The sequence below is a fragment of the Pteronotus mesoamericanus genome, unplaced genomic scaffold (assembly GCF_021234165.1).
Source record: "Pteronotus mesoamericanus isolate MK-2021 breed Mesoamerican mustached bat unplaced genomic scaffold, CSHL_Meso_final scaffold_507, whole genome shotgun sequence".
Classification (NCBI taxonomy): domain Eukaryota; kingdom Metazoa; phylum Chordata; class Mammalia; order Chiroptera; family Mormoopidae; genus Pteronotus; species Pteronotus mesoamericanus.
Genome location: NW_026555319.1, coordinates 12,324,972 through 12,338,083, shown reverse-complemented (window position 1 = coordinate 12,338,083; position 13,112 = coordinate 12,324,972). Strand labels below are relative to the sequence as shown.

Genomic DNA, 13,112 nt, shown 5'->3' with positions numbered 1-13,112 from the left:
TTCGCTGATTAGCTCTCTCTCTCATTCTTTATTGTTTCCACTTTACAGAAGAAGATTTGGAGGTTCAGAGTGGGTGCTTGGACCTACCCAAGGTCACAGAGCTTGGAAGGAGTCTTCTGAAACCAGCTCAGAGAGGGTAAGTGATCAGCCTGAGACCACACAGCTTAAACCTACTGCCTACGAAAACAGCAAACTAAATACCAAAACCCAAACTGCCCTTTGTTGGGGGTTGACCACTTGTGAGGTGCCCTGTTAAGCCTCTTGAACAACAGCAGCACTAACAGCAACAGAAACTCTGCCATTTATTGAGAGCTTACTCGATGCCAGGCAGCTTGGCACTTAGCGTAATAGTCTCAGTTAATTCTCCAAACGCTCCCAGGACGGGGGCCTCTCCAGCCCGTTTTTTCAGAAGAGTAAACTGAGGCTGGGAGGCCGAGGCCCTTGCCCGAGCGCCGCAGCAGGCCTGGCACCGGGTCCGCTCGGCTCCCCGGGAGGCTGCGGGAGGGCAGGTGGCACGCAAGGAGTTAAGCGGTAGGCAGTGCTGTGGTTCCGTGTGAGGAGCGCGCTGGGCTGAGGCTCTGCTGGCGGCAGCGGCGGCGGCAGCGGCGCGGGGAGCTGGGGCTGGAGACATTAAGTCCAGGGTAGCGAGAAACGCGACAGGGAAGGGGCAGCGAGCGAGAGGCGAGGCGGCCGGGGCTCCAGTACAGCCGCAGCCCGCGCCCCGGGCCCGGGCATCCCCGGGACGGGGGTGCGTGCGGGGCCTCGCCGTGGAGCGGGGGCCTCGCCGTGGCGCGGGGTCCCCGCAGTGCCGCCCGCCCGCCCGAGCGCCAGGCTCGCGGGAGCCCGGCTTTCACTTCCTCTCGCCTCCGCCCGTCTCCCCAGCTCACCGGCTGGCGTCGCCACCGCCTCCTCGTCCCCGGCCACCGCTGTCGCCGCTGCTGCAATCCAGGACGCACACTTCCACTTTCCCTCTGGAGGCGCGGAGGATGCCCCTTGCACCACAGCCGGAGAAATAGCCCCCGGGCCCGGCTGGTGGAGGAGCCTTGGTGGAGAGGAAGGAAACCCAGACCCGCGTTCCTTGATGCCACTGCAGCGGCTGGCAGCCGGGAAGGCGCCCACAGAGCCGCACGCCAAGCGAGCGGGGCGCGGGAGTCTCAGAGAGGGACCCCGGGCGCCTGCGGGGCCCCGCGGGCGGAGTTTGCAAGTGGCTGAGACCCTCTCAGGTAAGGGCTGCGCGGGCTGAACCGGGTGAGAGGGTTTCCCCAAGGGAGCGGGGCGCCGAGCCGCTGCTGCGAACCGATTCCTGCCCCCAGCCGGGCTTTCAGTTCTAGCCACTTCTCCACAGGCTGGGGGTTCAGCGTCCAGAGCCAGGTGAGTAGAGAACCTACAGGGATGACAGCACAGCTCTGGGTAAATGACAAACTTTCTCTCCCCTGGCACAGGGTGGGACATTCTGACTCATCCAGGCATCCTTCCTCTGGGCATCCCGCTGGCTCCCCAGAGGCAGGCACTCAAGCGCTTCTCAGGCTGAGCTGGGCCGGGGGGAAGGCAGGGAGCCGTTCTAATCTGGTTTACGAATCACTCCCTTCTTGGCCGGCTCAGAGTTCCGAGCGAGAAGGAGCTGGTCCTATTTTCAAGTTGGCTTAGCAAGGGATTTGGTGGGGGCGATACTGGGGTGGACTAGGCTCCCTGTCATCGGGAAGCGGTTTCCAGGGCTGCCCAGGTGATGGGCTTTGTGTCTAGTGCTTTGCGGGCTTGCCCATGTCCATCTCGTGTGTGTGTGTGTGTGTGTGTGTGTGTGTGTGTGTGTACAGGGAGAGAGAACTGAGGGGCAGGGGGACTCGCTCAGCCAGGTCGCCTCCATCCCAGCCCCCCAGCAGCCCCGAGAGTCATAGCAGGGGAACACTCGCCGGCCGCCTTGGCAGGGACACCAGCAGAGGCGGGGATCACCTTCCGTTCCTTGGAGCTCCTTGGATGAGCACAAGATTTGGGGGAAGTTTCCTGGGCTGCTCAATGAGACCATTCAGGTTGGAGCTTGGGGAGGCGCAAACTTTCTGCAGAGAAGGACCTGGAATGGTCAGTTGGATGGGGGCTCCTGGTGTTCGCCTCCCCAGCTTGGAGGGCGTGGGTGGGCCCCCCACACTCCAGGCCCCCAGAGGCCTGGCGGAGGCCGGCACGTAGCTCATGAGTTTGGCCAGATTATTTTTCCTCCTAATGAAAAGCATGATTCGAAGGGCCCACCTTGTCCCCGGGGGTCATTTGGGGACCACCCCCATGGTCGCAGCCCTCCAGAAGGCATTGTGCTTCCTCACTGGAGGTCCAGCCTAGGGCTGGGTCATCTGGGCGGACTGGCTGGTCAGGGAGGCAGGAAGTGGAGGTGCGTCTGGCCACGGCCCAAAGGTGGGACATATCCCCTGGCCCTGTGATTGCCTGTTCGGCTGGGCGGCTGCCCCTGGGCAACAGCACTGCTGTGTGGTTCTTGGGTGGCGTTGGAGGCATGAGGTGGGGGTCTGAGGACCTCTGGCTCTTCCCGGGGTGCCTGGCCTGGAGCCACGCTTAGAGTCGCTTCCCTGGGCTGCTGAGACCGGGCATTCTTCCAGGCTGTCAGAGGCAGGTTCTTGATGTCCTGGGGGAACCCCATCCCTGAGTCAGGAGGTGCTGTTTCAAGTCTGCCTTTAGGTTGCTGAGTGACTTTGGGAAAATCGCTAGACCTCTCTGGTCCCTGTTGCTGCTTCAGTAAAAGGAAGAGATTTCACATATCCTCAGAGGTCCCAGTTCAGACATCTATGACCCTGAGCAATTATCACAGATGAGATTTTTCAGAATCCCAGGAGTTGATGTCATTTTGTGCTTAAGGGACTTGGGACTGAGACACATCTGAGTTTGACCAGTCACGTCACCCTCCAAACTGTGCTCCCTCCACCGTACAACGGGGAGCTCACAGTTGCGACTTCAGAAGGCTGTTGGGGGGACTGCAATGGTGCACGAAAGCGCTTAGCGCGTCCCGTGGAGACAGGAGTGGAGCTCCGCAGACACAGCAGCAGGGCGGTCTGTTTGCAGGTCTTGTGCGTGGACATCTGGCTGCTGTTTTCCCCGGGGAGGCTGCCCCTGTCCCACGTGAGCACCAGGTGATCCCTGGCTGGGGGGCAGGGCCCTTGTTCTCTGCAATCACCTGGCACCTGCAGTCCCTGCCCCTTCACTGCCGCCTCATAAAGGCACAGCAGGACCAGCAGCTCCTAGTGGGGAGCCCAGGGCCATCTGGGGAGGAATGGAGGCATCCAGCTGTTGTGTCACCATGACAACAGGAGGTGGAGGAAGTGGAGGTAAGCCGTGTGCATGGCTTCGACTCGGCAGCTGTGTGGGGACCCGGGGAGAAGTTCAGCGTGCCTGGGTGTCACGCCGGCAGCCTGCTGACTGGCGAGGCTGCTGTTCCCGGCAGGAACAGCCACGCTCAGGACAGCGTCTTGCGTGTGTATGTGTGTGTAGGTGGGGACACAGGGTGTGGCTGAGATCGCGGGGGAAGGCAGTATGTTGGTCAGTCTTACGGCTTTCTGAGTAGTTCTAAGGCTTGGGACACCTGTGTCCCTCCCCAAGCCTGGGTTCTCTGGGCTCCATGCCAACACCGCCACAGGGAGGGCAGGCTTCACCTCTGCTGACGTGGGGTGAGTTAGTGAGCGCCAGAGGGTCGGGGCAGGAGCCGCTCCACTGTGTGCTAGCTTAGTCCCTGCACTTGACTGAGAAAACGCACAGTTCGCTCTCCTGGCGGAGTAGAATGTGGCGGTGTGTAGGCATGTGTGTAAACATGTGCGTTCTCATGCAGGTTAAGCCATATGTGCTCATGTGAGTATGACGGACAGAAAACCTTAACTGTGTGTGCACACATGTGAGAACAGTGTCAACACGAGTGTGCACCTGTGAGAGTACGTACCTTGGATTTATGAATACATGTGCATGTGCGTGCCCCACGAGAGAACGCGTGCCTGTGAGTCAGTTCGAGCGTGGAGAAGCGAATGCACTTGTGAGCACAGCACACTTGTTTGTGTGCGAGTTGGCTGTATCTCTGTGACCTGGCAGATGTGTGGCCACATGGCTGCATGCATGTGCTGTGTGGTATACCTGTGTGGGTCTGCCTGGGACACGCTTCGCCAGCTGTCAGCGCTGTCTGCGCAGGTCCGTGTGGGCATTTGTGAGTGTACCTGTGTGTGCAATAATGGTGTGAGTGTGAGCTTGTGTCTCTCTGTGCCTCTGTGTGTATAGCGCTGTGCGCTTGACTGTCTCCGTGCATGTGTGTGCGTCTGTGGGTCGTGCTGGGACCGCTGTGAGGGACTCTGTGGACGGGTGTGATTTTCCAGGCATGTGCATCTGTGAGGATTAGAGGGTGCTTTTCATTGCGTCTCTGTGCATACATGTGCTTCTGTGTGTGTGCATGTGTGTATTCAGGGTAAACTTTTTGTGCACTGGTGCGTACGTGTGTGCTGCTGAGTGTGTGTGCCTGTGTGTAGCCTTACATGCTTGGCTGTCTGTGTGTGTTTCCTAGTGCTGGTATCCAGGTGTGTTGGTTACAGTGCGCACATGAGTGCATCTTCATATGTATGTGTCTCTAAATGTGTGCTTTGGGGTGTTACAGTGTAAGTCTGGTGCCCTTGCCTGTGTGTGAGCGAGCGAGCACGCATGCCTGGGGTGTTGACTGCTCTTTCCTGCTCGTCTCTGGGTGCACATTGCGTGTTTCTGAGCGCATTTGCTGGTCTGTCGGGCCATGTCACTTTTGTGCGTGTCTCATGCCTGTGTGTTCTGAGATGCACGTCTCTGTGGGTCTGAGTGCCCGAAGGATGTAAAGGTGTGTGTGTGAGTGTGTGTGTTCGTGATGTAAACACATCTGAGAGGTTCCAAACAGGAAGCATTTCTGAACCCTTAGAACTGCTCTCCTGCCTGCTCTTCAGGTCTGAGCTGCGCCCATGCTGTGCACCTGCTGGGTGCTGGCGCAGCGACCCGGGCCGGCCCTGAGCAGCACGCTGGGGTCTTGTGTGTTCGTTGTCCTATGAGCCTTAGATCTGAAGCCCGAGTATTCCCTGCCCCTGGTTCCCTCGACCCCGACAGCAGCCCAGGTCTCTGTCACCAGAAGCCTGCGCTTTTGGACTGTGGCTGAACACACACTCACCGATGCTAGGAGCGCATGTATAATTCCAGGCAGGAGGTCTGCGCATCGGCGGCCTAGGATGCACCGAGCATCTCGACGGCAGTGTTTCTAATTAGGAACAACTTGTTTTCCTTAAATAAACAAATCAAGTGAGGAAAGAAATTGCCCGAGATTAATGGCTCCCTGGAGCAGGTCCGGATGTTGGGAAGATGGGGATAGGGTCCCCAAGGATTACGCATGTTTCTGCTAAGGGTCTCTTCCAGATTTTGACCAAGAACTCGTGAGGCAGGGCCTGAAGAGGAAGCTGGGGAGGCAGGGAGGGCAGGGCAGTGTGAAGCCCTTTTGCAGGTTTCAGCTGGTGTCTGGTTATTGAGGTACGTACACCAACGGCCCCAATTCCCCCTTTCTCCCTGGGTCCATGCCCCCAGCCATGCAACTTCGCCGTTCTTCCCACACAAGGCACAGGCAGGGTTTACGTTCCTGGCCCTTTGCTTTGGGTTGGCACATGGCCAGCTTCGGCCATTAGGGTCAGGAGGAAGTGACAGCATGCTCACTCCCAGGCTGGGGCTCGGGAAACCTTGTGTGTTTCTGCTGTGGCGGGGAGGAGAGCATCCCCAAGGTAGCCACTGGCCCCCTCAGCCTGGCCCAGGATGGCGCCGAGCCCAAACCTCAGCGAAGAGCCCAGCTCAGCCACAATCAGGTCACGCCTCTCCCTGCACGTCGCTGGGGTGTGGTGGGTGTTTGTTACGCAGCCGCAGCCGTACTGTGGTTATAGCTGACCAATGCAGTTACAAGCAGTCTGTGTTTTCTTGTCCTGTGTGAGCCCTGGCGCTCACTCAGAACTGCACAATGATCACCTGGACTTCTTACCCTGGCTATCCCATTCCTCCCTTGCTTTCTGCTTATTGCAACATTAGCAGTAATAATAATAATAATGATAGATGTTTGTGGAGTATTTGCCAGATACCACCACCACGCCAGAGCTCCCATCACTTACAACAACCCTGTGAGGTAGTTTCTGTTACAATCTTCTGCTATCATCTGGGAGGCTCAGAGAGGTGAGCTGGCTTGCACAGGTCACACAGCCCAGAAGACGCTGACCTGGGATTTGCACCCAGATCACCTGACATCAGAGACCATGTTTTTAACCATGATGCCACATTGCCTCCCCCCGCCCCTGCCAGCAGGCATGTCTGACACACTGCCATCCTAGCATACATGCGACATTTCCCCCTTTACTCACCTGAAGGTTAGGTGGGCAGGAATGACTCTTTTGTAGAAGTGGGAAGTGTCTATTTGGATATGGCCTGTGGTGGGACATTTCGCTCATTCATTCATGTGTTCATTCACTGAGCAGCAGTATTTGCTGACACGTAGTATTTGCTCAGGATCTTTGAAGGGTCATAACTCTGTGCTGGGCACTGAAAGTACAGAGATCAGAGACCCCAATTCTGCCTTCGAGGAGCTTGCAGGCCAGAGAGGAGGCAGGAGAACCCGGGTTCTGGAGGCAGATGAGCCTGGGATCCAGCCCAGCCGTCACTGCCTCCCCCCGCTGACACACACACACCGGGAACATCTCAGTCACCCCACCCCAAACAAGTTGTCGTGAGGATCAAAGCAGATCATGTTGACAGAGCCCTTCACACAGTGCCTGGCAGGTCGAAAGCAGCAGCCCTTCTTCCTCCTATTCTTTCTCTTCCTTTTCCTTCTTCTGGAGGAAACAGTGGAATGTCACAGCCAGAGCAACATTGACGGGGATGAAACCAGAGGCCACGGGACCTCAGACAGGGATTCTGACCACCCTGCTCTGTCGGAAGCCAAGAGGGTCTCTAGAGCGCACGTTTTAGTGCTAAAACCAGGAGGGTCCCATGCAACCCAGTGGAAGGGGTTACCCTAGTTCCCAGGAAGTGCCAGACCCAGCTTGGAGCGACTGAGGATGGGGCTTGACCAACTGTAGCCCACAGGCCAAATCCAGCTCCCTTCCTGGTTTTGTACGTAAAGCTTCGTGGGGACCCAGCTACACCCATTTGTTTATAGATGGTCTGCAATTGCAGAGTTGAGCAGTGGTGACAGAGACCGTGTGACTGGCAAAGCCTAAAACGTTTCCCACCTGGCCCTTTGCAGGAAAAATGGGCTGACCTCTGAGCTAAAAAGCCCAGCCAGGGTCCTGGGCCTTGGCCAAAAGAGATGTGGCCAGAACTCAATCCTGGACCAGGCTCACATCTGTCCACAGATGGGCACCGGGAGGGTCAGGAAAGGGGCAGCAGGTCTGGACACTTCGTGAGCTGGGAGATTTCTCAGATGGGGAGATGGAGGCACATACAAGGGCAGAGACGTCCCAAGGCCGCTCGGCCGGTGGGAGGCAGGTGGCTACGGCCTTGATACCCCGAGATCTGGGAGGACCACTGTGTGCCCCTCCCAGCCCCACCTCCCACAAATGCATCCAGGAAACCCAGCACACTCCTCACATCTTGATGTTCAAGTTTCTAGCTCAGCTTCCAGATAGTGTATTTGCTAGTGCCTTTAAATTCTCCGTGTTGGCCTGCGCATGCCCAGTGAAGGGAAGAGCCCCTGGGTGGGGAGGGAAGGGTCCTAGGCCTCCCACCCATTGACTGGCGCAGCGGTCCTGAGCAAGCCTTTTCCCCTCTTGGGCCCTCAGGTTTCCGGCTGTAGAGTGGGGGAGGAATGATATATACTCTCTAAGGGTGTTTGCAGTCTGTCCTTTTATGGCCCCTTTTCTCGTTGGAGAAACCCCCAAGCCTTAATAATAACGTTGGCCTCTGCACCAAGCTGGTCCTGCAGGACCCCGATGCTCCTGAGGACGAAAATCGCCATTGTCCCCGTGGCGTCTGTTTGTAGCGTGTTCACAGTGCCAGGCACTGTCATCAGAGCTTCCCTTCCGTTCTCTCGCCAAGTCCTTAGGAGTTAAGAGACCTCTGTCTCTACTGTGCACATCAGGACCCTGAGGCTCACAGAGGTTCAGCCATGTGTCCAGGGTCACACCATCTGTAAGTAGCAGGGCTAGGGTTTGAGCCCAGGTCTGTCTGACCCCAAAGCCTCTGTGCTCAGCGCCTTCCCCCTCCTGCCTCCCCTCTCTGCTGTGTCGCCACCGTCTCTCCCAGGTGGAGGCAATGAGCTATTTTAGGAACCCCTCAGAGAGGAACCCATTCCTCTCTGTCATGGAAGTGACATGAGCCAAGCCAGGGTCCATGGTCACAGGCCTAGTGAGGGCTCATGTGGGTCTGTCAGTGAGGTTGAGGTCGGGGTGGGCACAAGGGACTGCGGATGGCTGAGGGGTCCCCTCTAGGAGAGTAAATAGCTGATGACTCAAGGGTCACGGGGCACCAGGCTCTGGCCTTGCAGATTCATAGACAATCCCTGAACCTCCAGGAAGCTGGACCACAAATTTGCCGTGACGAACCATGTGGAAGTTTCTGGAGATGGCAGGTCGCTCATGTTTCTTCCTCTCTTGGGTTGTCCCCAAAGTGAGGCCCCCTTTGCTGAGATGACCCCGATTTCTCCCTCACTGATGTCCATGTACACGTCCGTGACCTGGGCCGTTTGCTGTTTGAATGCCTACCTTGCGGGACAAGGAGAAAATCCAGAGAGCCTGAAACAATCAGACTTGCTTTCGTTTTCGCAGAGCCCTTAGGTGTACACTATACCGCAGGCCATTTGTCCTAGAAACTCAACTACACATAAGGCAGGAACAGAGAGCCAGACCATTGAGTTGTCCCAGGATCCGTATCAGAAAAGAGCCAACGTTTCTTCACTCAGAGCCTGTTTACTCTTACTCTGCACACCATTCTGGTCAGCTCGGTGACCTGATGTGCCAGCCGTATAGCCTATAGAAGGAATAAATTAGAAGCGTGTAGGATGGTAGAAAAGGCACAGTGAAAGCTGCCAGAAGCAACAGGTGACAGCTTGAGAACAGGAGCACAGGTGAAGAGATTATAAAAATAAGCATGAACATGAAAGAATCACAGTGGGGGGGATTTAATGCAGGGGTCCAACGGCCCCCTCAGCTCGGGAGCTTGTCTTCATCTCCATGGTATAGAACAATGTAACCGCCGTGGGGGATGCTTCCCAAGACCCCTGGTGCGTACCTGCAACCACGAACCCTATATATTATTTTTTCCTATAATACATATCTATGATAAAGTTTAATTTATAAATTAGGTGAGTTCATGGATAGAAGATTCGTTCTTAACCATAGATCTTAGCAACCTTGGTGTTCGATTTCTTTTTCTTACAATAGTAAGTCAAGAGCTTTCACCTTTTCAACTGAAAGGAAACACTTGAGGACTTCTCTGGGGCATAGCGGAGCTGCCAGCATCGCTACTCTTGTGCTTCGGGGGCATAATTCTGTAAAACAAGGGTGACTGGAACACAAGCACTGCCGATCTGATACGCGGACAGCCCCTAAGTGACTCACAGGCAAGGAGCGCGTAGAGCCTGGAGGCGCTGGACAAAGGGGTGATTCACGTCCCGGGCTGGAAGGAGCAGGATGGCCTGAGATTTCATCATGCGACTCAGAATGCTGTGCAATTTAAATCTTAGGAATTGTTTACTTCTGCAGGGACCCATCTAATGTTTTCGGACCGCCGTGGACCGCGGGTAACTCAAAGCATGGCACGCAAAACCGCGGACCATAAGACGGGACCACTGTGATACAATATGCCGTGTTGTGGCGCAGCAAAAATGTTGCTGGCTCCTGGGATAGCCCCGAGACACAGTTACTCCCCATTCAGCAGGCCGGGGAAAGGGCAAAGAATAATTCATTGTACAAAATATTTTGATCCCACGGTTAACTAAGTGTTTCTGCGTGTGCCGCCTTGGGTGCCTGGAAAATTCACTTACACGGGGCTCTTTCATTTTTCACAGTGTTAGTAAGTGACATCTTTCTACACCTAGAAGAGGATTGGGCAGGCGCGCAAGAAATAACCATTCTTTGCGATCAGACGAGGGGTTCCGATGCTGGCCCCTGAACTGCAGCCCGTGGCTCGATCTCGGGCCTCAGTGTTCGTGTCTGTAAAATGAGGCCAGGCTGCAGGGGGCTGGCGCCGCTGCTGAGAGCCAAAGCCCTGTCTGAGCTCGGCCTGGGGCTTTGGGCACGTGATGAGTGCTTCCATAATTCACGCGCGGCCATCACTGCCGTAACCAGCCGGGAGAGGACTCTGAGAAGCATCATATAAGTACAACTCTAAGTAACTGCCAGAAGGGAATGTATCTGACCCTGAGGGTTGGGGGCCACAAATTAGGGCATTTAAAAGAGAAGGCTTCCCCAAGAAAGGGAAAAAGGAGCAGGGATCTAAAGGATGACTGGGGCTAACCAGGTGAAGAGGGATGGGAGGTAGCGGAAAGAGCACATGCAAAGGTCCTGGGGTGGGAAGGAGCGCGGCATGAACCAAGGACACAGACACCAGAGCTTTGGGGTGGGGACGACCCGGTGCACGATGAAAGTGGGCAACCCTCAGGGCCTTGTGGGCCCTGCAAGGGTTCTGCGCTGTATCCTTCCAGCAGTGGGAAGCCTTATAAAGACTTTAACTACAAGGAGTGAAATGATTCAGTTAAAGACCTGGCCAGAGCAACAAGAAGAAACCTAGCACCCACACGAGGTGGGAACCCATTGAAATCCCAAAAGAGAGGGCGCTGAGTGGGCATCAACGATTTCAGGGTTTCGGCCTCATTACGCAAAACACCTTCCAAGGGAGAGGTGAGCTTCGGGGAAAGGAGCCAACAAATGAGTTGTTTAATCTGCTTCAAGTTGCTGAAACGCCCCTCTCGTACTTCCCTTGTTACCTGATGGTCCGTGTGCTATTTTAAGTGTTATTAGAGATTTTTTTTTAATGCCAGCTGGGTTTGATAAGATAGAATTTAACAATGGCACTGAGAAATGCCCCAGAAAGCTTCCATTTTTCTCCTTTAGGATGACCTCCCCTCCTGGCCTCCGCAACACACCCCACCGCAACGCACCAGCGGCTCCGAACGTGGGCTGTGTCTAAACTCCCAGCTCCCAGCTCATGGAGAATGAAGGGCAGCCCTATAAGACACCAGGATTTCTGACCAAACCACTTTAGGTTTAGGGCAAATCTTACTCAAATCCAAGTGCTACCAGTTCACCGCTGTGTGGCCTTGGTAATTTACTTCAATCTCCTTAGCCTCCAATTACTTGTGTAAAATGGAAAACATGGTAGTATTTACAGTCATCAGGATTCTTTTGGTTGTCAGAGAAAATCCAAGTTAGACATCAGTGCACTCTTATTCTGAGACATAAAAGGGAACAGATTGGCTCATGTAACTAGCAACAGCTTCAGGCTTGGCTGGGTCCAGGAGGTTGACAATGTTACAGCTTGCTCTTTCTCTCTTCCTCCTGCCTGCCCGCTCACCCGCCCTCCCTCCTTCCCTCTTGAGTCTTTTTTTTGACCCTCCTTTTCTCTGTGGGCTTTCTTCTCAGACTGGCTCTAAGTCTGTTCTGGGCTCAGATGCCCATCAGCAGCTCCATGCCCACATTGTGCCAGCTGCAAGCTCAGTTCCAGCAGGTCCCGACATTGAACCCCGGCGCCTCCCGGAACCAATCGCCATAGCCAGGGAAATGGGCTATGTTGTTGGGCCAGACTGAGGTAACCCGACCAACCCTGGAGCCTCACGGGGAGTGAATTGCCTTTTGAGGCTTCCTGAGTCACAAAGACCAACAGTAGGAGAGGGTTGGGTTCACGAAGGAAAATCAGGACCCAGAGACCCGAAGGAGGGAAAGTGAATGCTGGTCAGACTAAAGTGATGAATCAGCAGGCTGTCTAGCCCTCCCGCAGAGGGTGGTTATAAAGATGAGATGAGCAGAGGCGTGCAAGGTGTTTAGCACTGACCCCAGCTCGCAATGTGCTCAGCAAGCGCTCCCTGTTATTACCACTACGGTGAAGGTTATTACCGGCATGGTGATCCTGCAGGCCAGGCCGGAGCCCTGCAAATATTCAGGGCCATGGGAGACACTTACAACCAGGAGACTCAGCCAGCACGTCGCACTGATGCCTGCGAGCCTTGGACCTGCCCCTTCCCCTCCGGCTTTGGCGGCCAAAGCCACTGTGCCCCTCCCACCAAGGGTCACTTCACCAGCTAAAAGCACTGCGATGGCTCAAAGGACGCAGACAGGGGTGGCAAATCCAGATGCTTCCAGGGGCAAGCAGGTCCCCTAGGAGGGAGGCAGAGCGGAGGGACAGGAGTGAACCAGAGACCAAGCACCTTGTTTGGGGGAGCAGAGAGGGGAACCCTGCTCCAGTCCCCAGCCCACTGTCACCCCTCTTTGAGGGGTCAGGGAACCCGCTCAGCTCCCTTCCTGTGCTCACGCTCTAAGCCTGCCACATGCAAACAACACAACGATGTGGTTATTCACTGAAATTTAAGAGGCAGCTTGCGGACCCTCATACACTGCTGGCAGGAGTGGGAATTAGTGCAGCTGCTCTGGAAAATTACCTTGCAATATTTACTAAAGCAGCATGATACTATTCCACGTTGAGATATAGACTCAACAGAGAAGATATATATAAAAATAAAATCATAATGGTGAAAATATACATATAATCTTAATGGTGAATATATATATGTATATCATAATGGTGAAAACTTTGCAGTGGGGCAGCTGAGTGCTGAATACCCATTGCAGTGGAACAGACAAGCGACGCGAGGTTCCATCAGGCCATGATAGTACAAGGCAGTGAAAACGAGCAAACTACAGCTACATGCCACAAAAGGATCGATCGTGCAAAAGCAATGCCGAGCAAAAAATGCCAGACACAAAAAAGCATATGCTATATATAATGTTAATTACAAAAAGCTGAAAATAGAAGCTACACTGGAGTGTTTAGGACGCTTAGGTGCATGCTTAGGGGGAAACGTTACAACGAGAAACCAGGAGGAATTGACCGTAATAGTCAGGGTGGTAGTTACCTTGGACCGGAAGGAGCAGAGAAGGAGCTTC

General features: G+C 55.0%; 1 protein-coding gene across 2 annotated transcripts in view; it reads left to right on the top strand.

The window, feature by feature from the left end:
• The first annotated feature begins 854 nt into the window (after positions 1–854).
• WSCD2 (WSC domain containing 2) overlaps positions 855–13,112 on the top strand; it is a 92,734-nt gene continuing 80,476 nt past the window's right edge. The window contains exon 1 of one of the 2 annotated variants that reach the window (XM_054593966.1): positions 855–1,223. The gene's annotated coding sequence lies outside the window, so the exon portion shown is untranslated. Of the gene's footprint in view, positions 1,224–3,014; positions 3,324–13,112 lie in introns of those variants that run through there. The other variant, XM_054593968.1, reaches the window with a different exon arrangement.